This window comes from Carica papaya, chromosome 1 (assembly GCF_054855325.1).
Source record: "Carica papaya isolate Zhongbai chromosome 1, ASM5485532v1, whole genome shotgun sequence".
Taxonomy (NCBI): domain Eukaryota; kingdom Viridiplantae; phylum Streptophyta; class Magnoliopsida; order Brassicales; family Caricaceae; genus Carica; species Carica papaya.
In genome coordinates this window covers 14,438,307-14,463,793 of record NC_142309.1, presented here as the reverse complement: position 1 = coordinate 14,463,793, position 25,487 = coordinate 14,438,307, and the positions used below count along the sequence as shown (strand labels likewise).

Sequence of the window (25,487 nt, the reverse complement as noted above, 5' to 3'; positions counted from 1 at the left end):
GGGATGGAAGGAGAAAGAGTGTATGTATTTGCAGCGCAGAATGAAACATTAGCGATCATACCATCACTAATGCAACAGATTCTATCAGAACTCCACAAGTTAAGGGTGCTTGGTCGAAAGTAGTACTAGGATGGGTGACCTCCTGCGAAGTTCTTATATTTCACCCATTTTCTTGGGACGTTCTCGTGTTGCAACCATTTTTTTGGAGATAACTCTTTTGACGTTACGCACGACTTGAATTATGGTCCGCAGGTTTATTCACAAATGTAAGTCACGGCGCCGTAGCAGCAATTTTTTTTCAGACGAGTCGTTCGACGTTACGCGCGACTGGAACTATTGTCCGTTTGTTTATACACAAATGTGAGTCAAGAAGCAGGGGCATTTTAATCGATATTAGAACGAGAAAGAGAGGTGCAGTGTGAGCGCACAAGAAAACAAATGATGGGAGGGGGGAGGGAAGGAGAAGGACTGTATGTATTATCAGCACGAAATGAAACAGTTGTGATCATACCAGCACAAATGCACCGGATCCCAACAGAACTCCGCAGTTAAGTAAGCTTTGGCGAAAGTAGTACAAGGATGGGTTACCTCTTGGGAAGTTCTCGTGTTGCACCCATTTTTTTTTCCAGATGGGTCGTTCGACGTTACGCGCATCTGGAACTATGGTCCGCTTGTTTATATGCAAATGTGAGTCAAAACGTAGGGGCATTTTAATTGATATTAGAACGATAAGGAGAGGTAAAGTCTGAACGCACCAGGAAACAAATGACGGGAGGGGGAAGAAAGGAGAAGGAGTGAATGTATTTGCAGCGCGAAATTAATCAGGTGCGATCATACAAGCATTAATGCACTGGCTCGGATGGGTGACCTCCTGGGAAGTCCTCGTGTTGCACCCATTTTTTTTCGGATGGGTCGTTCGATGTTATGCGCGAATAGAATTATGAACCGCTTGTTCATTCACAAAGGTGAGTCACGGTGACGGGGCATTTTACTTTATATTAGAATGAGAAAGAGAGAAGCAGAGTGCACGCAAAAGGAAACAAATGACGGAAGGGGGGATGGAAGGAGAAAGAGTGCATGTATTTGCAGCGCAGAATGAAACATGAGCAATCATACTAGAACTAATGCAACAGATTCTATCAAAACTCCACAAGTTAAGGGTGTTTGGGCGAGAGTAGTACTAGGATGGGTGACCTCCTGCGAAGTCCTTATATTTCACCCATTTTCTTCGGAAGTCCTCGTGTTACACCCATTTTTTTGCAGATGATTCTTTCGACATTACGCGCGACTTGAATATGGTCCGCAGGTTTATTCGCAAATGTGAGTCACGGCACCGTGACATTTTACTTGATATTAGAGCAAGAACAGGAGGTGTAGTGCGCACGCACAAAGAAACAAATGACGGGGAGGGGGAAGAAAGGATAAGGAGTTTATGTATTTGTAGCGCGAAATTAAACAGGTGCGATCATACCAGCACTAAAGCATCGGATCCCATCAGAACTCCGCAGTTAAGTGTGCTTGGGCGAGAGTAGTACTTGGATGGGTGACCTCCTGGGAAGTCCTCGTGTTGAACTCATTTTTTTTGGATGGGTCTTTCGACGTTATACGCGAATTGAATTATGAATCGTTGGTTCATTTGCAACGGTGAGTTACGGTTTCGGGGCATTTTACTTGATATTAGAACGAGAATGAGAGATTCAGAGTGCACGCATAATGAAATAAATTATGGGAGGGGGGATCGAAGGAGAAAGAGTGTATGTATTTGCAGCGCAGAATGAAACATGAGCGATTATTCCAGTACTAATGCAACAGGTTCTATCAGAACTCCGCAAGTTAAGGGTGCCTGGGCGAGAGTAGTACTATTATGGGTGACCTCCTACGAAATGCTTATATTTCACCCATTTTTTTGAAGATGATTCTTTCGACGTTGCACGCGACTTGAATTATGGTCAACAGATTTATTCGCAAATGTGAGTCATGGCGCCGTGGCATTTTACTTGATATTTGAACGAGAACAGGAGGTGCAGTGCACACGCACAAGGAAACAAATGAAAGGAGAGGAAAGAAAGGAAAAGAAGTGTATGTATTTGCAGTGCGAAATTAAAAAGGTGCAATCATACCAGTACTAAAGTACCGGATCCCATCAGAATTCCGCAGTTAAGTGTGCTTGGGCGAGAATAGTACTCGGATGGGTGACCTCCTGGGAAGTCCTCGTATTGCACTAATTTTTTTTCAGATGGGTCGTTCGACGTTACGCACGAATGGAATTATGAAATGCTGTTTCATTCGCAAAGGTGAGTCACGGTGCCAGGGCATTTTATTTGATATTAGAACAAGAAGAAGAGATGCAGAGTGTACGCAAAAGGAAACAAATGATGGGAGGGGGGATGGAAGGAGAAAGAGTGTATGTATTTGTAGCGCAGAATGAAAAATGAGCTATCATACCAGCACTAATGCAACGGATTCTATCAGAACTCCGCAAGTTAAGGGTGAATGGGCGAGAGTAGTACTAGGATGGGTGATCTCCTGCGAAGTCCTTATATTTCACCCATTTTCTTGGGAAGTCCTCGTGTTGCATCCATTTTTTTGTAGATGATTCTTTCGACGTTACGCGCGACTTGAATTATGGTCTGCAAGTTTATTTGCAAATGTGAGTCACGGCGCCGTGGCATTTTACTTGATATTTGAACGAGAATGGGAGGTGCAGTGCGCACGCACAAGGAAACAAATGACGGGAGGGGGAAGGAAGGAGAAGGAGTGAATGTATTTGCAGCGCGAAATTAATCAGGTGCGATCATACCAGCACTAATGCACCGGATCCCATCAGAACTCCGTAGTTAAGTGTGCTTGGGAGAGAGTAGTACTCGGATGCGTGACCTCCTGGGAAGTCCTCCTGTTGTACGCATTTTTTTCCGAATGGGTTGTTCGACGTTACGCGCGAATGGAATTATGAACCGCTGGTTCATTCGCAAAGATGAGTCACGGTGCCGGGATTACTTGATATTAGAATGAGAAGGAGAGATGCAGAGTGCACGCACAAGGAAACAAATGACGGGAGGGTGATGGAAGGAGAAAGAGTGTATGTATTTGTAGTGCAGAGTGAAACATGAGCGATCTTACCAGCACTAATGCAACGGATTCTATCAGAACTCCGCAAGTTAAGGGTGCTTTGGCAAGAGTAGTACTAGGATGGGTGACCTCCTGCGAAGTCCTTATATTTCACCCATTTTTTTGCAGATGATTCTTTCGACGTTACGCACTACTTGAATTATGGTCCGCAAGTTTATTCGCAAATGTGAGTAAAGACGCAGGGGCATTTTAATTGATATTAGAACGAGAAGGAGAGGTGAAGTGTGAACGCACCAGGAAACAAATGATGGGAAGGGGAAGAAAGGAGAATGAGTGAATGTATTTATAGCGTGAAATTAATCAGGTGCGATGATACCAGCACTAATGCACCGGATCCCATCAGAACTCCGCAATTAAGTGTGCTTGGGTGACCTCCTGGGAAGTCCTTGTGTTGTACCCATTTTTTTTTTGATGGGTCGTTCGACGTTGCGCAAGAATCGAATTATGAAACGCTGGTTCATTCGCAAAGGTGAGTCATGGTGCCGGGGCATTTTACTTTATATCAGAACGAGAAGGAGAGATGCAGAGTGCACGCGCAAGGAAACAAATGACGGGAGGGGGGATGGAAGGAGAAAACGTGTATGTATTTGCAGTGTAGAATGAAACATGAGCGATCATACCAGAACTAATGGAACGGATTCTATCAAAACTTCGCAAGTTATGGGTGCTTGGGCAAGAGTAGTACTAGGATGGGTGACCTCCTGCGAAGTCCTTATATTTCACCTATTTTCTTGGGAAGTCCTCGTGTTACGCCCATTTTTTTGCAGATGATTCTTTCGATGTTACGCGCGACTTGAATTATGGTCCGCATGTTTATTTGCAAATGTGAGTCACGGCACCGTGCCATTTTACTTGATATTTGAACGAGAACGGGAGGTGCAGTGCGCACGCACAAGGAAACAAATGACGGGAGGGGGAATAAATGAGAATGAGTGAATGTATTTACAGCGCAAAATTAATCAGGTGTGATCATACCAGCACTAATGCACCGGATCCCATCAGAACTCCGCAGTTAAGTGTGCTTGGGCGAGAGTAGTACTCGGATGGGTGACCTCCTTGGAAGTCCTCGTGTTGCACCCATTTTTTTTCGAATGGGTCGTTCGACGTTGCGCACGAATTGAATTATGAAACACTGGGTCATTCGCAAAGGTGAGTCACGGTGCCGGGGCATTTTACTTTATATTAGAACGAGAAGGAGAGATGCAGAGTGCACGCGCAAGGAAACAAATGACGGGAGGGGGGATGGAAGGAGAAAACGTGTATGTATTTGCAGCGCAGAATGAAACATGAGCGATCATACTAGAACTAATGCAACGGATTCTATCAAAACTCTGCAAGTTATGGGTGCTTGGGCGAGAGTAGTACTAGGATGGGTGACCTCCTGCGAAGTCCTTATATTTCACCAATTTTCTTGGGAAGTCCTCGTGTTGCGCCCATTTTTTTGCAGATGATTCTTTCGACATTACGCGCGACTTAGATTATGGTCCGCAGGTTTATTCGCAAATGTGAGTCACGGCACCGTTGCATTTTACTTGATATTTGAACGAGAAAGGGAGGTGCAGTGTGCACGCACAAGGAAACAAATGATGGGAGGGGGAATAGAGGAGAAGTAGTGTATGTATTTGCAGCGCAGAATTAAACAGGTGCGATCATTCCAGCACTAAAGCACCGGATCCCATCAGAACTCCGCAATTAAGCGTGCTTGGGCGAGAGTAGTACTCGGATGGGTGACCTCCTTGGAAGTCCTCGTGTTACAGTCATTTTTTTTCGGATGGGTCTTTCGACGTTACACGCGAATGGAATTATGAACCGTTGGTTCATTCGCAATTGTGAGTCACGGTGCCGGGGCATTTTACTTGATATTAGAACGAGAAGGAGAGATGGAGAGTGCACGCACAAGGAAACAAATGACGGGAGGGGGGATGGAAGGAGAAAGAGTGTATGTATTTGCAACGCAGAATGAAACATGAGCGATCCTACCAGCACTAATGTAACGGATTCTATCAGAACTCCGCAAGTTAAGGGTGCTTGGGCGAGAATAGTACTAAAATGGCTGAACTCCTGCGAAGTCCTTATATTTCACCCATTTTCTTTGGAAATCCTCGTGTTTCACCCATTTTTTTGCAGATGATTCTTTCAACGTTTCGCGCGACTTGAATTATGGTCCGCAAGTTTATTTGAAAATGTGAGTCACGGCGCTGTGGCATTTTACTTGATATTTGAACGAGAACGGGAGGTGTAGTGCGCACGCACAAGGAAACAAATGACGAAGGGGGGAATAGAGGAGAAGGAGTGTATGTATTTGCAGCGCAAAATTAAACAGGTGCGATCATACTAGCATTAATGCACCGACTCCCATCAGAACTCCGCAGTTAAGTTTGCTTGGGCGAGAGTAGTACTCGGATGGGTGACCTCTTGGAAAGTCCTCGTGTCGCACCAATTTTTTTTCAGACGGGTCGTTCGACGTTTCGCGCAATTAGAACTATGGTCCGCTGGATTATACGCAAATGTGAGTCAAGAAATAGGGGCATTTTAATCGATATTAGAACGAGAAGGAGTGGTGCAGTGTGTACGCACAAAGAAACAAATGATGGGAGGGGGGAGGGAATGAGAAGGAGTGTATGTATTTTCAGCACGAAATGAAACCGGTGTGATCATACCAGCACAAATGCATCAGATCCCATCAGAACTCCACAGTTAAGTGTGCTTTGGTAAAAGTAGTACAAGGATGGGTCACCTCCTGGGAAGTTCTCCTCTTGCACTAATTTTTTTTTCGTATGGGTCGTTCGATGTTACGTGCGACTGGAACTATGGTCCGCTGGTTTATACGCAAATGTGAGTCATGACGCAGGGGCATTTTAATTGATATTAGAACGAGAAGGAAAGGTGAAGTGTGAACGCACCAGGAAACAAAGTACGGGAGGGGGAAGAAAGGAGAATGAGTGTATGTATTTGCAGCGCAAAATGAAACAGGTGCGATCATACCAGCACAAATGCACTGGATCCCATCAAAACTTCGCAGTTGATTGTGCTTGGGCGAGAGTAGTACTCGGATGGGAGACCTCTTGGGAAGTCCTCGTGTCGTACCAATTTTTTTTCAAACAGGTCGTTCGACGTTACACACAAATGGAATTATGAACCACTGGTTCATTCGCAAAAGTGAGTCACGGTGCCGGGGCATTTTACTTGATATTAAGATGAGAAGGAGAGATGCATAGTGCACCCACAAGGAAACAAATGACGGGAGGGGGGATGGAAGGAGAAAGAGTGTATGTATTTGCAGCGCAAAATGAAACATGAGCGATCATACCAGCATTATTGCAACGGATTCTATCAGAACTTCGCAAGTTAAGGGTGCTTGGGCGAGAGTAGTACTAAGATGGGTGACCTCTTGCGAAGTACTTATATTTCACCCATTTTCTTGGGAAGTCCTCGTGTTGCACCCAATTTTTTTTTAGATGATTCTTTCGACGTTACGCGCGACTTGAATTATGGTCCGTAGGTTTATTCGCAAATGTGAGTCACGGCGACGTGACATTTTACTTGATATTTGAACGAGAACGGGAGGTGCAGTGCGCACGCACAATCAAACAAATGACGGGAGGGGGAAGAAAGGAGAAAGAGTGTATGTATTTGCAGCGCGAAATTAAACAAGTGCGATCATACCAGCAATAATGCACTGGTTCCCATCAGAACTCCGCAGTTAAGTTTACTTGGGCGAGAGTAGTACTCGGATGGGTGACCTCTTGGGAAGTCCTCGTGTCGCATCAATTTTTTTTGAGACGGGTCGTTCGACGTTACGCGCGACTGTAGCTATGGTCCGCTGGTTTATACGCAAATATGAGTCAAGACGTAGGGACATTTTAATAGATATTAGAACGAGAAAGAGAGGTGAAGTGTGAACGCACCAGGAAACAAATGACGAGAGGGGGTAGGGAAGGAGAAAGAGTGTATGTATTTTCAGCACCAAATGAAACAGGTGCGATCATACCCCCACAAATGTAACGGATCCTATCAGAACTCCGCAGTTAAGTGTGCTTTGGCGAAAGTAGTATAAAGATGGGTTACCTCCTGGGAAGTTCTCGTGTTGCACCCATTTTTTTTTTCAGATGGGTCGTGCAACATTACGCGCGACTGGAACTATGGTCCGATGGTTTATACTCTAATGTGAGTCAAGACGCAGGGGCATTTTAATTTATATTAGAATGAGAAAGAGAGGTGAAGTGTGAACGCACCAGGAAACAAATGACGGGAGGGGTAAGAAAGGAGGAGTGTATGTATTTGCAGCCAGAAATGAAACAGGTGCGATCATACCAGCACTAATGCACCGTATCCCATCAGAACTCCGCAGTTAAGCGTGCTTGGGCGAGAGTTGTACTCGGATGGGTCACCTCCTTGGAAGTCCTTGTGTTGCACCCATTTTTTTTCGAATGGGTCGTTCGACGTTACGCGTGAATGGAATTCTGATCCGCTGGTTCATTCGCAAAGGTGAGTCACGGTGCCGGGGCAATTTACTTGATATTAGAACGAGAAGGAGAGATGTCCGCACAAGGAAACAAATGACGAGAAGGGGGATAGAAGGAGAAAGAGTGTATGTATTTGCAGCGCAGAATGAAACATGAGCGATCATACCAGAACCAATGCAACGGATTCTATCAGAACTCCGTAAGTTAAGGGTGCTTGGGTGAGAGTAGTACTAGGATGAATGACCTCCTGCGAAGTCCTTATATTTCACCCATTTTCTTGGGAAGTCCTCGTGTTGCACCTATTTTTTTGCAGATGATTATTTTGACGTTACGCGCGACTTGAATTATGGTCTGCGGGTTTATTCGCAAATGTGAGTCACGGCGCCGTGCAATTTTACTTAATATTTGAACGAGAACGGGAGGTGCAGTGCGCACGCACAAGGAAACAAATGACGGGAGGGGGAAGAAAGGAGAAGGAGTATATGTATTTGCAGCGCGAAATTAAACAAATGCGATCATACTAGGACTTATGCACCGGATCCCATCTGAACTCCGCACATGGAAACAAAAGATGGGAGGGGGGAGGGAAGGAGAAGGAGTGTATGTCTTTTCAGCACAAAATGAAACAGGTGCGATCATACCAGCACAAATGCACCAGATCTCATCAGAACTCCGCAGTTAAGTGTGCTTTGGCAAAAGTAGTACAAGGATGGGTTACCTCCTGGAAAGTTCTCGTGTTGCACCCATTTTTTTTTCAGATGGGTCGTTCGACGTTACGCGCGACTAGAACTATCTTCTGCTGGTTTATACGCAAATGTGAGTCAAGACGCAGGGGCATTTTAAATGATGTTAGAACGAGAAGGAGAGGTGAAGTGTGAACGCACAAGGAAACAAATGACGGGAGGGGGGATGGAAGGAGAGAGTGTATGTATTTGAAGCGCAGAATGAAACATGAGCGATCATACCAGCACTAATGCAACATATTCTATCAGAACTTCGCAAGTTAGGGGTGCTTGGGCAAGAGTAGTACTAGGACGGGTGACCTCCTGCGAAGTCCTTATATTTCACCCATTTTCTTGGGAAGTCCTCGTATTGCACCCATTTTTTTGCAGATGATTCTTTCGACGTTACGCGCGACTTGAATTATGGTCCGCAGTCTTATTCAAAAATATGAGTCACGGCGCTGTGGCATTTTACTTGATATTTGAACGAGAAGGGGAGGTGCAGTGCACACGCAGAAGGAAACAAATGACCGGGGGGGGGGGGGAAGAAAGGAGAAGGAGTGTATGCATTTGCAGCGCGAAATTAAACAGGTGCGATCATACCAGCACTAATGCACCGAATCCCATCAGAACTCCGTAGTTAAGTGTGCTTGGGCGAGAGTAGTACTCGGATTGGTTACCTCCTGGGAAGTCCTCGTGTTGCACCAATTTTCTTTCAGACGAGTCGTTCGACGTTACGTGCGACTGGAATTATGTTCCGCTGGTTTATAGGCAAATGTGAGTCAAGAAGCAGGGGCATTTTAATCGATATTAGAACGAGAAAGAGAGGTGCAGTGTTAATGCACAAGGAAACAAATGATGGGAGGGGGGAGGGAAAGAGAAGGAGTGTATGTATTTTCAGCCAGAAATGTAACAGGTGCGATCATACCAGCATAAATGCACCGGATCCCATCAGAACTCCGCAGTTAAGTGTGCTTTGGCGAAAGTAGTACAAGGATGGGTTACCTCCTGGGAAGTTTTCGTGTTGCACCCATTTTCTTTTTCAGATTGGTCGTTCGATGTTACGCGCAAATAGAACTATGGTCCGCTGGTTTATACGCAAATGTGAGTCAAGACGCAGGGGCATTTTAATTGATATTAGAAAGAGAAGGAGAGGTAAAGTGTGAACGCACCAGGAAATAAATGTTGGGAGGGGGAAGAAAGGAGAAGGAGTGTATGTATTTGCAGCGCGAAATGAACTAGGTTCGATCATACCAGCACTAATGCACCAGATCCCATCAAAACTTCGCAGTTAAGTGTGCTTGGGCGAGAGTAGTACTCGGATAGGTGACCTCTTGGGAAGTCCTCGTGTTGTACCCATTTTTTTTCGGATGGGTCGTTCGATGTTACGCGTGAATGGGGTTATGAACCGCTGGTTCATTCACAAAAGTGAGTCACGGTGCGAGAGCATTCTACTTGATATTAGAACGAGAATGAGAGATGCAGAGTGCACGCATAGGGAAACAAATGATGGGAGGGGGGATGGAAGGAGAAAGAGTGTATGTATTTGCAACGCATAATGAAATATAAGTGATCATACCAGCACTAATGCAACGGATTCTATCAGAACTCTGCAAGTTAAGGGTGCTTGGGCGAGAGTAGTACTTGGATGGGTGACCTCCTGTGAAGTCCTTATATTTAACCCATTTTTTTGGAAGACCTCGTGTTGCACCCATTTTTTTTGCAGATGATTCTTTCAACGTTATGCGCAACATGAATTATTATCCGCAAGTTTATTTGTAAATGTGAGTCACGGCGCTGTGGCATTTTACTTGATATTTGAACGAGAACGGGAGGTGCAGTGCGCACGCAAAAGGAAACAAATGACGGGAAAGGGAAGAAAAGAGAAGGAGTGTATGTATTTGCAGCGCGAAATTAAACAGGTGCGATCAAACCAGCACTAATGCACCGGATCCCATCAAAACTCCGCAGTTAAGTATGCTTGGGCGAGAGTAGTACTCGGATAGGTGACCTCTTGGGAAATCCTCGTGTCGCACCAATTTTTTTTCAGATGGGTCGTTCGACGTTACGCGCGAATGGAACTATGGTTCGCTGGTTTATACGCAAATATGAGTCAAGAAGCATGGGCATTTTAATCGATAAGAGAACGAGAAGGAGAGGTGCAGTATGAACGAACAAGGAAACAATTGATGGGAGGGGGGAGGGAAGGAGAAGGAGTGTATGTATTTTCAGCATAAAATGAAACAAGCGCGATCATACCTGCACAAATGCACCGGATCCGATCGGAACTCTGCAGTTAAGTGTGCTTTGGCAAAAGTAGTACAAGGATGGGTTACCTCCTAGGAAGTTCTCGTGTTGCACCCATTTTTTTTTTCAGATGAGTCGTTCGACGTTATACGCGACTGAAACTATGGTCCGCTGGTTTATACGCAACTGTGAGTCAAGACGCATGGGCAATTTAATTGATATTAGAACGAGAAAGAGAGGTGAAGTGTGAACGCACCAAAAAAAAAATAACAGGAGGGGAAAGAAATGAGAAGGAGTGTATGTATTTGCAGCGCGAAATGAAATAGGTGCGATCATACCAGCACTAATGCACCGGATCCCATCAGAACTCCGCAGTCAAGTGTACTTGGGCGAGAGTAGTACTCGGATGGGTGACCTCCTGGGAAGTCCTCGTGTTGCACCCATTTTTTTTCAGATGGGTCTTTCGACGTTACGCACGAATGGAATTATGAACCACTGGTTCATTCGTAATGGTGAGTCACGGTGCCGGTGCATTTTACTTGATATTAGAACGAGAATGAGAGACGCAGAGTGCACGCACAAGGAAACAAATGACGGGAGGGGGGATGGAAGGAGAAAGAGTGTATGTATTTGCAGCGCAAAATGAAACATGAGCGATCATACCAGAACTTATGCAACGAATTCTATTAGAACTCCCCAAGTTAAGGGTGTTTGGGTGAGAGTAGTACTAGGATGGGTGACCTCCTTCGAAGTCCTTATATTTCACCCATTTTCTTGGAAAGTTCTCGTGTTGCACCCATTTTTTTGCAGATGATTCTTTCGACATTGCGCACGATTTGAATTATGGTCCGTAGGTTTATTCGCAAATGTGAGTCACGGCGCCGTGGCATTTTATTTGATATTAAAGAGGTGCGATCCTACCAGCACTAATGCACCGGATCCCATCAGAACACCGCAGTTAAGTGTGCTTGGGCGAGAGTAGGACTTGGATGGGTGACCTCCTGGGAAGTCATAGTGTCGCACCCATTTTTTTTCGGATGGGTCATTCGACATTACGCGCGAATGGAATTATGAACCGCTTGTTCATTCGTAAAGGTGAGTCACGGTGCCGAGGCATTTTACTTGATATTAGAACGAGAAGGAGAGATGCAGAGTGCACGCACAAGGAAACAAATGACGGGAGTGGGGATGGAAGGAGAAGGAGTGTATGTATTTTCAGCACCAAATGAAACAGGTGCGATAAAACCAGCAGAACTGCACCGGATTCTGTCAGAACTCCGCAAGTTAAGGGTGCTTGGGTGAGAGTAGTACTAGGATGGGTGACCTCCTGCGAAGTCCTTATATTTCACCCATTTTTTTGCAGATGATTCTTTTGACGTTACGCTCGACATTTTACTTGATATTAGAAAGAGAAGGAGAGATGCAGAGTGCACGCATAAGGAAACAAATGACGGGAGGGGGGATGGAAGGAGAAAGAGTGTATATATTTGCAGCGCAGAATGAAACATGAGCGATCATACCAGCACTAATGCAACGGATTCTATCAGAACTCCGCAAGTTAAGGGTGCTTGGGCGAGAGTAGTACTAGGATGGGTGACCTCCTGCGAAGTCCTTATATTTCACCCATTTTCTTGGGAAGTCCTCGTGTTGCACCCATTTTTTTGCAGATGATTATTTTGACGTTATGCACGACTTGAATTATGGTCCGCAGGTTTATTCGCAAATGTGAGTCACGGCGCCGTGGCATTCTACTTGATATTAGAACGAGAACGGGAGGTGCAGTGCGCACGCACAAGGAAACAAATGACGGGTGGGGGAAGAAAGGAGAAGAAGTGTATATATTTGCAGCGTGAAATTGAATAGTTGCGATCATGCCAGCACTAATGCACCGGATCCCATAAGAAGCTCTCCTGTTAAGTGTGCTTGGGTGAGAGTAGTACTTGGATGGGTGACTTCCTGCGAAGTCATCGTGTCGCACCCATTTTTTTTCGGATGGGTCCTCCGACGTTACGCGCGAATGGAATTATGAACTGCTGGTTCATTCGCAAAGGTGAGTCACGGTGCCGAGGCATTTTTCTTGATATTAGAACGAGAAGGAGAGATGCAGAGTGCACGCACAAGGAAACAAATGACGGGAGTGGGGATGGAAGGAGAAGGAGTGTATGTATTTTCAGCACCAAATGAAACAAGTGCGATAAAACCAGCACAACTGCACCGGATTGTATCAGAACTCCGCAAGTTAAGGGTGCTTGGGCGAGAGTAGTACTAGGATGGGTGACCTCCTGCGAAGTCCTTATATTTCACCCATTTTCTTGGGAAGCCCTCGTGTTGCACCCATTTTTTTGCAGATGATTCTTTCGACGTTACACCCGACATTTTACTTGATATTAGAATGAGAATGAGAGATGCAGAGTGCACGCATAAGGAAACAAATGACGGGAGGGGGGATGGAAGGAGAAAGAGTGTATATATTTGCAGCGCAGAATGAAACATGAGCGATCATACCAGCACTAATGCAACGGATTCTATCAGAACTCCGCAAGTTAAGGGTGCTTGGGCGAGAGTAGTACTAGGATGGGTGACCTCCTGCGAAGTCCTTATATTTCACCCATTTTCTTGGGAAGTCCTCGTGTTGCACCCATTTTTTTGCAGATGATTATTTCGACGTTACGCGCGACTTGAATTATGGTCTGCAGGTTTATTCACAAATGTAAGTCACAGCGCTGTGGCATTTTACTTGATATTTAAACGAGAACGAGAGGTGAAGTGCGCACGCACAAGGAAGCAAATGACGGGAGGGGGAAGAAAGGAGAAGGAGTGTCTGTATTTACAGCGCAAAATTAAACAGTTGCGATCATACCAGCCATAATGCACCGGATCCCATAAGAAACTCCCCTGTTAAGTGTGCTTGGGCGAGACTAGTACTCGAATGGGTGACCTCTTGGGAAGTCCTCATGTCGCTCCAATTTTTTTTCATACGGGTCGTTCGACGTTACGTCCGACTGGAGCTATGGTCCGCTTGTTTATACGCAAATGTGAGTAAAGAAGCAGAGGCATTTTAATTGATATTAGAACGAGAAGGAGAGGTGCAACATGAACGCACAAGGAAACAAATGATGGGAGGGGGGAGGGAAGGAGAAGGAGTGTATGTATTTTCAGCGCGAAATGAAACAGGTGTGATCATACCAGCACAAATGCACCGGATCCCATCAGTACTCCGCTGCTTTGGCGAAAGTAGTACAAGGATGGGTTACCTCCTGGGAAGTTCTCGTGTTGCACCCATTTTTTTTTTTCAGATGGGCCGTTCGACGTTAAGTGCGACTGGAACTATGGTCCGCTGGTTTATATGTAAATGTGAGTCAAGACGCAGGGGCATTTTAATTTATATTAGAACGAGAAGGAGAGGTGAAGTGTGAACGCACCAGGAAACAAACGATGGGAGGGGGAAGAAAGGAGAAGGATTGTATGTATTTGCAGCGTAAAATTAAATAGGTGCCATCATACCAGCACTAATGCATCGGATACCATCAAAACTCCGCACTTAAGTGTGCTTTGGCGAGAGTAGTACTCGGATGGGTGACCTCTTGGGAAGTCCTCGTGTTGCACCCATTTTTTTTCGGATGGGTCGTTCGACACTACGCACGAATGAAATTATGAACCGCTGGTTCATTCGCAAAGGTGAGTCACGGTGCTGGGGCATTTTACTTGATATTAGACCGAGAAGGAGAGATGCAGAGTGCAAGCACAAGGAAACAAATGACGGGAGGGGGGATGGAAGGAGAAAGAGTGTATGTATTTGCAGCGCAGAATGAAACATGAGCGATCATACCAGAATTAATGCAACGGATTCTATCAGAACTCCGCAAGTTAAGGATGTTTTGGCGAGAGTAGTACTAGGATGGGTGAGCTCCTGCGAAGTCCTTATATTTCACCCATTTTCTTTGGAAGTCCTCGTGTTACACCCATTTTTTTGCAGATGATTCTTTCGACGTTAAGCGCGACTTGTATTATGGTCCGTAGGTTTATTCGCAAATGTGAGTCACGGTGCCGTGGCATTTTACTTGATATTAGAACGAGAACGGGAGGTGCAGTGCGCACGCACAAGGAAACAAATGACGGGAGGGGGAAGAAAGGAGAAGGATTTTATGTATTTGCCGCGCGAAATTAAATAGGTGCGATCATACCAGCACTAATGCACTAGTTCCCTTTAAAACTTCGTAGTTAAGTGTGCTTGGGCTAGAGTAGTACTCGGATGGGTGACCTGCTGGGAAGTGCTCGCGTCGCACTAATTTTTTTTCAGACAGGGTCGTTCGATGTTACGTGCGACTGGAATTTGGGTCCGCTGGTTTATACGCAAATGTGAGTCAAGAAGCTGGGGCATTTTAATCGATATTAGAATGAGAAGAAGAGGTGCAGTGTGAACGCACAAGCAAACAAATGATGGGAGGGGGAGGGAAGGAGAAGGAGTGTATGTATTTTCAGCACGAAAAGAAACAGGTGCTATCATACCATCACTAATGCAACGGATTCTATCATAACTCCGCAGGTAAGGGTGCTTGGACGAGAGTAGTACTAGGATGGGTGACGTCCTGCGAAGTTCTTATATTTCACCCATTTTCTTGGGAAGTCCTTGTGTTGCTCCAATTTTTTTGCAGATGATTCTTTCGACATTACACGCGACTTGAATTATGGTCCGCAGGTTTATTCCCAAATGTGAGTCACGACGCCGCGGCATTTTACTTGATATTAGAACGAGAACGAGAGGTGTAGTGCACACGCACAAGAAAACAAATGACGGGAGGGGGAAGAAAGGAGGAGTGTATGTATTTGCAGCGCGAAATTAAACAGTTGCGATCATACCAGCACTAATGCACCGGATCCCATCAATACTCTGCAGTTAAGTGTGTTTGGGCGAGAGTAATGTCAAATGGGTGACCTCCTGGGAAGTCCTCGTGTCGCACCAATTTTTTTTCAGACGGGTCGTTCGACGTTACGCGCGACTGGAACTATGGTCCGCTGGTTTATACGCAAATATGAGTCAAGGAGTAGGGGCATTTTAATCGATATTAGAACGAGAAGGAGAGGTGCAGTGTGAACACACAAGGAAACAAATAATGGGAGGGGAGAGGAAAGGAGGAGTGTATGTATTTTCAGCACGAAATGAAACAGCTGCGATCACACCAGCACAAATGCACCGGATCCCATCATATATCCGTAGTTAATTGTGCTTTGGCGAAAGTAGTACAAGGATGGGTTACCTCCTGGGAAGTTCTCGTATTGCACCCTTTTTTTTTCAGATGGGTCGTTCGACGTTACGCGCGATTGGAACTATGATCCGCTGGTTTATACGCAAATGTGAGTTATGACGCAGGGGCATTTTAATTGATATTAGAACGAGATGGTGAGGTGAAGTGTGAACGCACCAGGAAACAAATGACGGGAGGGGGAAGAAAGAATAGGAATGTATGTATTTGCAGCGGATCCCATAAGAACTCCGTAGTTAAGTGTGTTTGGGCGAGAGTAGTACTCGGATGGGTGACCTCCTGCGAAGTCCTCTTGTGGCATCCATTTTTTTTCGGATGAGTCGTTCCACGTTACACGCGAATGGAATTATGAACCGCTGGTTCATTCGCAAATGAGTCACGGTGTCGGGGCATTTTACTTGATATTAGAACGAGAAGGAGAGATGCATAGTGCACGCACAAGGAAACAAATGATGGGAGGGGGGATTGAAGGAGAAAACGTGTATGTTTTTGCAGCGCAGAATGAAACGTGAGCGAACATACCAGCACTAATGCAACGGATTCTATCAGAACTCCGCAGTTATGGATGCTTGGGCGAGAGTAGTACTAGGATGGGTGACCTCCTGCGAAGTCTTTATATTTCACCAATTTTTTTTGCAGATGATTCTTTTGACGTTACGCACGACTTGAATTATGGTCTGCAGGTTTATACGCAAATTTGAGTCACGGTGCCGTAGCATTTTACTTGATATTTGAACGACAACGGGAGGTGCAGTACGCACACACAAGGAAACAAATGACGGGAGGGGAAAGAAAGGAGAAGGGGTGTATGTATTTGCAGCGCGAAATTAAACAGGTGCGATGATACCAGCACTAATGCACCGGATCCCATCAGAACTCCGTAGTTAAGTGTGCTTGGGAGAGAGTAGTACTCAAATGGGTGACCTCTTGGGAAGTCCTCGTGTCCCACCAATTTTCTTTCAGACGGGTCGTTCGACGTTACGCGCGACTGGAATTATGGTCCGCTGGTTTATAGGCAAATGTGAGTCAAGAAGAAGGGGCATTTTAATCGATATTAGAACGAGAATGAGAGGTCCAGTGTGAATGCACAAGGAAACAAATGATTTGGGGGGGAGGGAAAGAGAAGGAGTGTATGTATTTTCAACCGGAAAAGAAACAGGTGCGATCATACCAGCATAAATGCACCGGATCCCATCAGAACTCTGCAGTTAAGTGTGCTTTGGCGAAAGTAGTACAAGGATGGGTTACCTCCTGGGAAGTTCTCGCGTTGCATCCATTTTCTTTTTCAGACGGGTCGTTCGACGTTACGCACGTGTGGAACTATGGTCCGCTGGTTTATACGCAAATGTGAGTCAAGACGCAGGGGCATTTTAATTGATATTAGAAAGAGAAGGAGAGGTGAAGTGTGAACGCACCAGGAAACAAATGACGGGAGGGGGAAGAAAGGAGAAGGAGTGTATGTATTTGCAGCGCGAAATGAAACAAGTGCGATCATACCAGCACTAATGCACTGGATCCTATCAGAACTCTGCAGTTAAGTTTGCTTGGGCGAGAGTATTACTCGGATGGGTGACCTCCTGGGAATTCCTCGTGATGTACCCATTTTTTCTCGGATGGGTCATTTGACGTTACGAGCGAATGGAATTATGAACCGCTGGTTCATTCGCAAAGGTGAGTCACGGTGACGGGGTATTTTACTTGATATTAAAACGAGAAGGAGAGATGCAGAGTGCACGCACAAGGAAACAAATGACGGGAGGGGAGATGGAAGGAGAAAGAGTGTATGTATTTGCAGCGCAGAATGAAACATGAGCGAGCATACCAGCACTAATGCAACGGATTCTATTAGAACTCTGCAAGTTAAGAGTGTTTGGGCGAGAGTAGTACTACGATGGGTGACCTCCTGTGAAGTCCTTATATTTCACCCATTTTCTTGGGAAGAAAGGAGAAAGAGTGTATGTATTTGTAGCGCAGAATTAAACAGGTGCGATCATACCAGCCCTAATGCCCCATATCCCATCAGAACTCCGCATTTAAGTGTGCTTGGGCGAGAGTAGTACTCGGATGGGTGACTTCCTGGGATGTTCTCGTGTTACACCCTTTTTTTTTTTGATGGGTCGTTCGACGTTACGCGCGAATGGAATTATGAACCGCTGGTTCATTCGGAAAGGTGAGTCATGGTGCCGGGGCATGTTATTTGATATTAGAACGAGAGGGAGAGATGCAGAGTGGACACACAAGGAAACAAATGACGGGAGGGGGGATGGAAGGAGAAAGAGTGTATGTATTTGCAGTGCATAATGAAACATCAGCGATCATACCAGCACTAATGCAACATATTCTATCTGAACTCGTCAAGTTAAGGGTGCTTGGGTGAGAGTAGTACTAGGATGGGTGACCTCCTGCGAAGTCCTTATATTTCACCCATTTTCTTGGGAAGTCCTCGTGTTACACCCAATTTTTTACAGATGATTTTTTCGATGTTACGCGCGACTTGAATTATGGTCCGCAGGTTTATACACAAATGTGAGTCACGAATCAGGGGCATTTTAATTGATATTAGAACAAGAAGAAGAGGTGCAGTGTGAACGCACAAGGAAACAAATAATGGAAAGGGGGGGGAAGGAGGAGTGTATGTATTTGTAGCGCGAAATGAAACAGGTGCGATCATACTAGCAAAAATGCATCGGATCCCAACAGAACTCCGCAGTTAAGTGTGATTTGGCGAATGTAGTACAATGATGGGTTAACTCCTGAGAAGATCTCGTGTTGCACCCATTTTTTTTTTCAGATGGGTCGTTCGACGTTATTCGTGACTAAAACTACAGTCAGGTTGTCTATACGCAAATGCGAGTCAAGACGCAGGGGCATTTTAATTGATATTAGAACGAGATGGAGAGGTGAAGTGTGAACGCACTAGGAAACAAATGACGGGAGGGGGAAGAAAGGAGAAGGAGTGTATGTATTTGCAGTGCGAAATGAAACAGGTGCGATCATACCAGCACTAATGCACCGGTTCCCATCAGAACTCTGCAGTTAAGTGTGCTTTGGCGAAAGTAGTACAAGGATGGGTTACCTCCTGGGAAGTTCTCGTGTTGCACCCATTTTTTTTTCAGATGGGTCGTTCGACATTACTCGCGACTGGAACTATGATCTGCTGGTTTATACGCAAATGTGAGTCAAGACGCAGGGGCATTTTAATTGATATTAGAACGAGAAGGAGAGGTGAAGTGTGAACGCACCAGGAAACAAATGACGGGAGGGGGAAGAAAGGAGAAGGAGTGTATGTATTTCCAGCGCATAGTGAATCTGGCGCGATCATACCAGCACTAATGCACCGGTTCCCATCAAAACTCCGCAGTTAAGTGTGCTTGGGCGAGAGTAGTACTCGGTTGGGTGACCTCCTGGGAAGTCCTCGTGTTGTATCCATTTTTTTTTGGATGGGTCGTTCGACGTTACGCGCGAATGGAATTATGAACCGCTGGTTCATTCGCAAAGGTGAGTCACGGTGCCGGGGCATTTTACTTGATATTAGAACGAGAAGGAGAGATGCAGAGTGCAAGCACAAGGAAACAAATGACGGGAAGGGGGATGGAACGAGAAAGAGTGTATGTATTTACAGCGCAGAATGAAACATGAGCGATCATACCAGCACTAATGCAACGGATTCTATCAGAACTCCGCAAGTTAAGGGTGCTTGGGCTAGAGTTGTACTAGGATGGGTGACCTCTTGCGAAGTCCTTATATTTCACCCATTTTCTTGGGAAGTCCTCGTGTTGCACCCATTTTTTTGCAGATGATTCTTTCGATGTTACAGGCGACTTGAATTATGGTACGCAGGTTTATTCGCAAATATGAGTCACGGCGCCGTGACATTTGAACAAGAACGGGAGGTGCAGTGCGCACGCACAAGCAAACAAATGACGAGAGGGGGAAAAAATGAGAAGGAGTGTATGTATTAAGCAGTTGCGATCATGCCAGCACTAATGCACCGGATCGCATCAAAACTCCGCAGTTAAGTGTGCTTGGGCGAGAGTAGCACTCGGATGGGTGACCTCTTGGGAATTCTTCGTGTCGCACCAATTTTTTTTCAGACGGGTCGTTTGACATTACACGCGAATGGAACTATGGTCCGGTGGTTTATACGCAAATGTGAGTAAAGAAGCAGGGGCATTTTAATCGATATTAGAACGAGAATGAGAGGTGCAGTGTGAACGCACAAGGAAACAAATGGTGGGAGGGGGGAGGGAAGGAGAAGGAGTGTATGTATTTTCAGCACTAAATGAAACAGGTGCGATCATACCAGCACAAATGCACTGGAACCCATCGAAACTCCACAGTTAAGTGTGCTTTGGCGAAAGTAGTACAAGGATGGGTTACCTCCTGGAAAGTTCTCGTGTTGCACTAATTTTTTTTTTTCAGATGGGTCGTTTGACGTTACACTCGACTGGAACTACGGTCCGCTGGTTAATACGCAAATGTGAGTCAAGAAGCAGGGGCATTTTAATTGATATTAGAATGAGAAGGAGAGGTGAAGTGTGAACGCACCAGGAAACAAATGACGGGAGGGGGAAGAAAGGAGGAGTGTATGTATTTGCAGCGCGAAATGAAACTGGTGCGATCACACCAGCATTAATGCATCAGATCATATCAGAACTCCGCAGTTAAGTTTGCTTGGGCAAGAGTTGTACTCAGATGGGTTACCTCTTGGGAAGTCCTCGTGTTGTACCCATTTTTTTTCGGATGGGTCGTTCTACGTTACGTGCGAATGGAATTATGATCCGCTGGTTCATTCGCAAAGGTGAGTCACGGTGCCGGGGCAATTTACTTGATATTAGAACGAGAAGGAGAGATGTCCGTAAAAGGAAACAAATGACGGGAGGGGGGATGGAAGGAGAAAGAGTGTATGTATTTGCAACGCAGAATGAAACATGAGCGATCATACCAGAACTAATGCAACGGATTCTATCATAACTCCGCAAGTTAAGGGTGCTTGGGCGAGAGTAGTAGTAGGATGGGTGACCTCCTGTGAAGTCATTATATTTCACCCATTTTTTTGCAGATGATTCTTTCGACGTTACGCGCGACTTGAATTATGGTCCGCAGTTTTATTCGCAAATGTGAGTCACGGCGCTGTGGCATTTTACTTAATATCTGAACGAGAACGGGAGGTGCAGTGCGCACGCACAAGGAAACAAATGACGGGAGGGGGAAGAAAGGAGGAGTATATGTATTCGCAGAGCGAAATTAAACAGGTGCGATCATACCAGCACTAATGCACCAGATCCCATCTGAACTCCGCACAAAGAAACAAATGATGGGAGGGGGGAAGGAAGGAGAAGGAGTGTATGTATTTTCAGCACCAAATGAAACAGGTGCGATCATACCGGCACAAATTCACCAGATCTCATCAGAACTCCGCAGTTAAGTGTGCTTTGGCGAAAGTAGCACTAGGATGGGTTACCTCCTGGGAAGTTCTCGTGTTGCACCCATTTATTTTTCAGATGGGTCGTTCGACGTTACCCGTGACTGGAACTATGGTCCACTGGTTTATACGCAAATTTGGGTCAAGATGCAGAGGCATTTTAAATGATATTAGAACGAGAAGGAGAGGTGAAGTGTGAACGCACCAGGAAACAAATGACGGGAGGGGGAAGAAAGGAGAATGAGTGTATGTATTTGCAGCGAAAAAATGAAAGAGGTACGATCATACCAGTACTAATGCACCGTATCCCATCAGAACTCCGCAGTTAAGTGTGCTTGGGCGAGAGTAGTACTCGGATGGGTGACCTCCTAAAAAGTCCTCGTGTTGCACCCATATTTTTTCAGATGGGTCGTTCGACGTTATGCGCGAATGAAATTATGAACAGCTGGTTCATTCGCAAAGGTGAGTCACGGTGCCGGGACATTTTTCTTGATATTAGAATGAGAAGGAGAGATGAAGAGTGCACGCAAAAGAAACCAAATGACGGGAGGGGGGATGGAAGGAGAAAGAGTGTATGTATTTGCAGCGCAGAATGAAACATGATCGATCATACCAACACTAATGCAACAGATTCTATCAGAACTCCGCAGTTAAGGGTGCTTGGGCGAGAGTAGTACTAGGATGGGTGACCTCCTGCGAAGTCCTTATATTTCACCCATTTTCTTGGGAAGTCCTCGTGTTGCACCCATTTTTTTACAATTGATTCTTTCGATGTTACGCGCGACTTGATATATGGTCCGCAGGTTTATTCACAAATGTGAGCCACGACACTGTGGCATTTTACTTGATATTAGAACGAGAACGGGAGGTGCAGTACGCACGCACAAGGAAACAAATGACGGGAGAGGGAAGAAATGAGAAGGAGTGTATGTATTTGCAGCTTGAAATTAAACTGGTTCGATCATACCAGCACTAATGCACCGGATCCCATCAGAACTCTGCAGTTTAGTGTGCTTTGGCAAAAGTAGTACAAGGATGGGTTACGTCCTGGGAAGTTCTCGTGTTTCATCTATTTTTTTTTCAGATGGGTCGTTCGATGTTACGCGCGACTGAAACTATGGTCCACTGGTTTATACGCAAATGTGAGTCAAGATACAGGGGCATTTTAATTGATATTAGAACGAGAAGGAGAGGTGAAGTGTGAACGCACCAGGAAACAAATGACGGGAGGGGGAATGGAAGGAGAAAGAATGTATGTATTTGCAGCGAATAATGAAACATGAGCGATCATACCATCACTAATGCAATGGATTCTATTAGAACTCTGCAAATTAAGGGTGCTTGGGCGAGAGTAGTACTACGATGGGTGACCTCCTGCCAAGTCCTTATATTTCATCCATTTTCTTGGGAAGAAAGGAGAAAGAGTCTATGTATTTGCAGCGCGCAATTAAACAGGTGCAATCATACCAGCACTAATGCACCAGATCCCATCAGAACTCCGCAGTTAAGTGTGCTTTGGCGAAAGTAGTACAAGGATGGGTTACCTCCTGGGAAGTCCTCGTGTTGCACCCATATTTTTTTGGATGGGTCGTTCAACGTTACGCGCGAATGGAATTATGAGCCGCTGGTTCATTCGAAAAGGTGAGTCACGGTGCCGGGGCATTTTACTTGATATTAAAACGAGAAAGAGAAATGCAGAGTGCACGCACAAGGAAACAAATGACGGGGGGGGAATGGAAGGAGAAAGAGTGTATGTATTTGAAGCGCATAATGAAACATGAGCGATCATACCAGCACTAATGCAACGGATTCTATTAGAACTCTGCAAGTTAAGGGTGCTTGGGTGAGAGTAGTACTAGGATGGGTGAACTCCTGCGAAGTCCTTATATTTCACCCATTTTCTTGGGAAGAAAGGAGAAGGAGTGTATGTATTTGCAGCGCGCAATTAAACAGGTGCGATCATACCACCACTAATGCACCAGATCCCATCAGAACTACGCATTTAAGTGTGCTTAGGCGAGAGTAGTACTCGGATGGGTGACTTCCTGGGAAGTCCTCGTGTTGCACCCATTTTTTATTGGATGGGTAGTTCGACGTTACGCGTGAATGAAATTATAAACCGCTGGTTCATTCGGAAAGGTGAGTCACGGTGCCCAGGCATGTTATTTGATATTAGAACGAAAAGGAGAGATGTAGAGTGGACGCACAAGGAAACAAATGACGGGAGTGGGGATAGAAAGAGAAAGAGTGTATGTATTTGCAGCGCATAATGAAACATGAGTGATCATACCAGCACTAATGCAACGTATTCTATCTAAAACTCCTCAAGTTAAGGGTGTTTGGGCGAGAGTAGTACTAGGATGGGTGACCTCCTGCGAAGTCCTTATATTTCACCCATTTTCTTGGGAAGTCCTCGTGTTACACCCATTTTTTTGCAGATGATTCTTTCGACATTACGCGCGACTTGAATTATGGTCCGCAGGTTTATTCGCAAATGTGAGTCACGACACCGTGGCATTTTACTTGATATTTGAATGAGAATGGGAGGTGCAGTGCGCACGCACAAGGAAAAAAATGACCGAGGTGGGGGGGTAAGAAAGGAGATGGAGTGTATATATTTGCAGCGCGAAATTAAATTGATGCGATTATACCAGCACTAAAGCACCGGATCCCATCAGAACTCCGCAGTTAAGTGTGCTTGGGCGAGAGTAGTACTCGGATGGGTGACCTCCTTGGAAGTACTCGTGTCGCACCAATTATTTTTCATATGGGTCGTTCGACGTTACGCGCGACTGGAGCTATGGTCCGCTGGTTTATACGCAAATGTGAGTTAAGAAGCAGGGGCATTTTAATCGATATTAGAACGAAAAGGAGAGGTGTACTGTGAACGCACAAGGAAACAAATGATGGGAGGGGGGAGGGAAGGAGAAGGAGTGTATGTATTTTCAGCACGAAATGAAACAGGTGCGATCACACCAGCACAAATGCACCAGATACCATCAGAACTCCGCAGTTAATTGTGCTTTGGCGAAAGTAGTATAAGGATGCGTTACCTCCTGGGAAGTTCTCTTGTTGCACCCATTTTTTTTTCAGATGGGTCGTTCGATGTTACGCGCGACTGGAACTATGGTCCGCTTGTTTATACGCAAATGTGAGTCAAGATATAGGGGCATTTTAATTGATATTAGAACGAGAAGGAGAGGTGAAGTGTGAACGCACCAGGAAACAAATGACGGGAGGGAGAAGAAAGAAGAAGGAGTGTATGTATTTGCAGCGCGAAATTAAAGAGGTGCGATCATACCAGCACTTATGCACCGGACCTGAACTTCGCAGTTAAGTGTGCTTGGGAAAGAGTGGTACTCGGATGGGTGACCTCCTGCGAAGTCCTTATATTTCACCCATTTTCTTGGGAAGTCCTCGTGTTGCACCCATTTTTTTGCAGATGATTCTTTCAACGTTAAGCGCGACTTGAATTATGTTCCGCAGGTTTATACGCAAATGTGAGTCACGACGCTGTGGCATTTAACTTGATATTTGAACGAGAACGGGAGGTGCAGTGCGCACGCACAAGCAAACAAATGATGGGAGGGAGAAGAAAGGAGAAAGAGTGTATGTATTTGCAGCGCGAAATTAAACAGGTGCGCTCATACCAGCACTAATGCACCGGATCCCATGATAACTCCACAGTTAAGTGTGCTTGGGCGAGAGTAGTACTCGGATGGGTGACCTCCTGGAAAGTCGTCGTGTGGAACCAATTTTTTTCAGACGGGTCGTTCGATGTTACGCACGACTGGACCAATGGTCCGCTGGTTTATACGCAAATGTGAGTCAAGAAGTAGGGGCATTTTAATCGATATTAGAACAAGAAAGAGAGGTGCAGTGTGAACGCACAAGGAAACAAAAGATGGGAGGGGGGAGGGAAGGAGAAGGAGTGTATGTATTTTCAGCACCAAATGAAACAGGCGCGATCATACCAGCACAAATGCACCGGATCCTATCAGAACTCTGCAATTAAGTGTGCTTTGGCGAAAGTAGTACAAGGAAGGGTTACCTCTTGGGAAGTTCTCGTGTTGAACCCATTTTTTTTTTCAGATGGGTCGTTCGACGTTACACGCGACTGGAACTATGGTCCGCTGATTTATACGCAAATGTGAGTCAGGACGCAGGGGCATTTTAATTTATATTAGAACGAGACGGAGATGTGAAGTGTGAACGCACCAGGAAACAAATGACG

General features: G+C 45.5%; 3 non-coding genes and 28 pseudogenes across 3 annotated transcripts; all 31 read left to right on the top strand.

Moving 5' to 3' along the window:
- The first annotated feature begins 497 nt into the window (after positions 1 to 497).
- LOC148269748 (5S ribosomal RNA) lies at positions 498 to 616 on the top strand (annotated as a pseudogene).
- An 841-nt stretch (positions 617 to 1,457) lies between these two features.
- On the top strand, positions 1,458 to 1,576 carry LOC148269747 (5S ribosomal RNA; annotated as a pseudogene).
- Positions 1,577 to 2,106: 530 nt separating this feature from the next.
- LOC148269746 (5S ribosomal RNA) lies at positions 2,107 to 2,225 on the top strand (annotated as a pseudogene).
- A 561-nt stretch (positions 2,226 to 2,786) lies between these two features.
- LOC148269745 (5S ribosomal RNA) lies at positions 2,787 to 2,905 on the top strand (annotated as a pseudogene).
- Positions 2,906 to 4,090: 1,185 nt separating this feature from the next.
- On the top strand, positions 4,091 to 4,209 carry LOC148269744 (5S ribosomal RNA). The gene has a single exon (XR_015816344.1). It is a non-coding gene; the product is annotated as a 5S ribosomal RNA (ribosomal RNA).
- Positions 4,210 to 4,770: 561 nt separating this feature from the next.
- On the top strand, positions 4,771 to 4,889 carry LOC148269743 (5S ribosomal RNA; annotated as a pseudogene).
- A 561-nt stretch (positions 4,890 to 5,450) lies between these two features.
- On the top strand, positions 5,451 to 5,569 carry LOC148269742 (5S ribosomal RNA; annotated as a pseudogene).
- Positions 5,570 to 6,100: 531 nt separating this feature from the next.
- On the top strand, positions 6,101 to 6,219 carry LOC148269741 (5S ribosomal RNA; annotated as a pseudogene).
- A 562-nt stretch (positions 6,220 to 6,781) lies between these two features.
- On the top strand, positions 6,782 to 6,900 carry LOC148269740 (5S ribosomal RNA; annotated as a pseudogene).
- A 206-nt stretch (positions 6,901 to 7,106) lies between these two features.
- LOC148269739 (5S ribosomal RNA) lies at positions 7,107 to 7,225 on the top strand (annotated as a pseudogene).
- A 204-nt stretch (positions 7,226 to 7,429) lies between these two features.
- LOC148269738 (5S ribosomal RNA) lies at positions 7,430 to 7,548 on the top strand (annotated as a pseudogene).
- Positions 7,549 to 8,222: 674 nt separating this feature from the next.
- Positions 8,223 to 8,341, top strand: LOC148269737 (5S ribosomal RNA; annotated as a pseudogene).
- Positions 8,342 to 8,906: 565 nt separating this feature from the next.
- On the top strand, positions 8,907 to 9,025 carry LOC148269736 (5S ribosomal RNA; annotated as a pseudogene).
- Positions 9,026 to 9,231: 206 nt separating this feature from the next.
- On the top strand, positions 9,232 to 9,350 carry LOC148269735 (5S ribosomal RNA; annotated as a pseudogene).
- A 207-nt stretch (positions 9,351 to 9,557) lies between these two features.
- On the top strand, positions 9,558 to 9,676 carry LOC148269734 (5S ribosomal RNA; annotated as a pseudogene).
- Positions 9,677 to 10,237: 561 nt separating this feature from the next.
- Positions 10,238 to 10,356, top strand: LOC148269733 (5S ribosomal RNA; annotated as a pseudogene).
- A 532-nt stretch (positions 10,357 to 10,888) lies between these two features.
- LOC148269732 (5S ribosomal RNA) lies at positions 10,889 to 11,007 on the top strand. Its single transcript, XR_015816401.1, has one exon. It is a non-coding gene; the product is annotated as a 5S ribosomal RNA (ribosomal RNA).
- A 464-nt stretch (positions 11,008 to 11,471) lies between these two features.
- On the top strand, positions 11,472 to 11,590 carry LOC148269731 (5S ribosomal RNA; annotated as a pseudogene).
- A 2,464-nt stretch (positions 11,591 to 14,054) lies between these two features.
- Positions 14,055 to 14,173, top strand: LOC148269730 (5S ribosomal RNA; annotated as a pseudogene).
- A 2,488-nt stretch (positions 14,174 to 16,661) lies between these two features.
- LOC148269729 (5S ribosomal RNA) lies at positions 16,662 to 16,780 on the top strand (annotated as a pseudogene).
- A 205-nt stretch (positions 16,781 to 16,985) lies between these two features.
- LOC148269728 (5S ribosomal RNA) lies at positions 16,986 to 17,104 on the top strand (annotated as a pseudogene).
- A 207-nt stretch (positions 17,105 to 17,311) lies between these two features.
- LOC148269727 (5S ribosomal RNA) lies at positions 17,312 to 17,430 on the top strand (annotated as a pseudogene).
- A 1,383-nt stretch (positions 17,431 to 18,813) lies between these two features.
- Positions 18,814 to 18,932, top strand: LOC148269726 (5S ribosomal RNA; annotated as a pseudogene).
- A 206-nt stretch (positions 18,933 to 19,138) lies between these two features.
- Positions 19,139 to 19,257, top strand: LOC148269725 (5S ribosomal RNA; annotated as a pseudogene).
- A 535-nt stretch (positions 19,258 to 19,792) lies between these two features.
- LOC148269724 (5S ribosomal RNA) lies at positions 19,793 to 19,911 on the top strand (annotated as a pseudogene).
- Positions 19,912 to 20,117: 206 nt separating this feature from the next.
- Positions 20,118 to 20,236, top strand: LOC148269723 (5S ribosomal RNA; annotated as a pseudogene).
- A 965-nt stretch (positions 20,237 to 21,201) lies between these two features.
- Positions 21,202 to 21,320, top strand: LOC148269722 (5S ribosomal RNA; annotated as a pseudogene).
- Positions 21,321 to 21,527: 207 nt separating this feature from the next.
- On the top strand, positions 21,528 to 21,646 carry LOC148269721 (5S ribosomal RNA; annotated as a pseudogene).
- A 1,060-nt stretch (positions 21,647 to 22,706) lies between these two features.
- On the top strand, positions 22,707 to 22,825 carry LOC148269720 (5S ribosomal RNA; annotated as a pseudogene).
- A 379-nt stretch (positions 22,826 to 23,204) lies between these two features.
- On the top strand, positions 23,205 to 23,323 carry LOC148269719 (5S ribosomal RNA; annotated as a pseudogene).
- Positions 23,324 to 23,890: 567 nt separating this feature from the next.
- Positions 23,891 to 24,009, top strand: LOC148269718 (5S ribosomal RNA). Its single transcript, XR_015816306.1, has one exon. It is a non-coding gene; the product is annotated as a 5S ribosomal RNA (ribosomal RNA).
- The last annotated feature ends 1,478 nt before the right edge of the window (positions 24,010 to 25,487 follow it).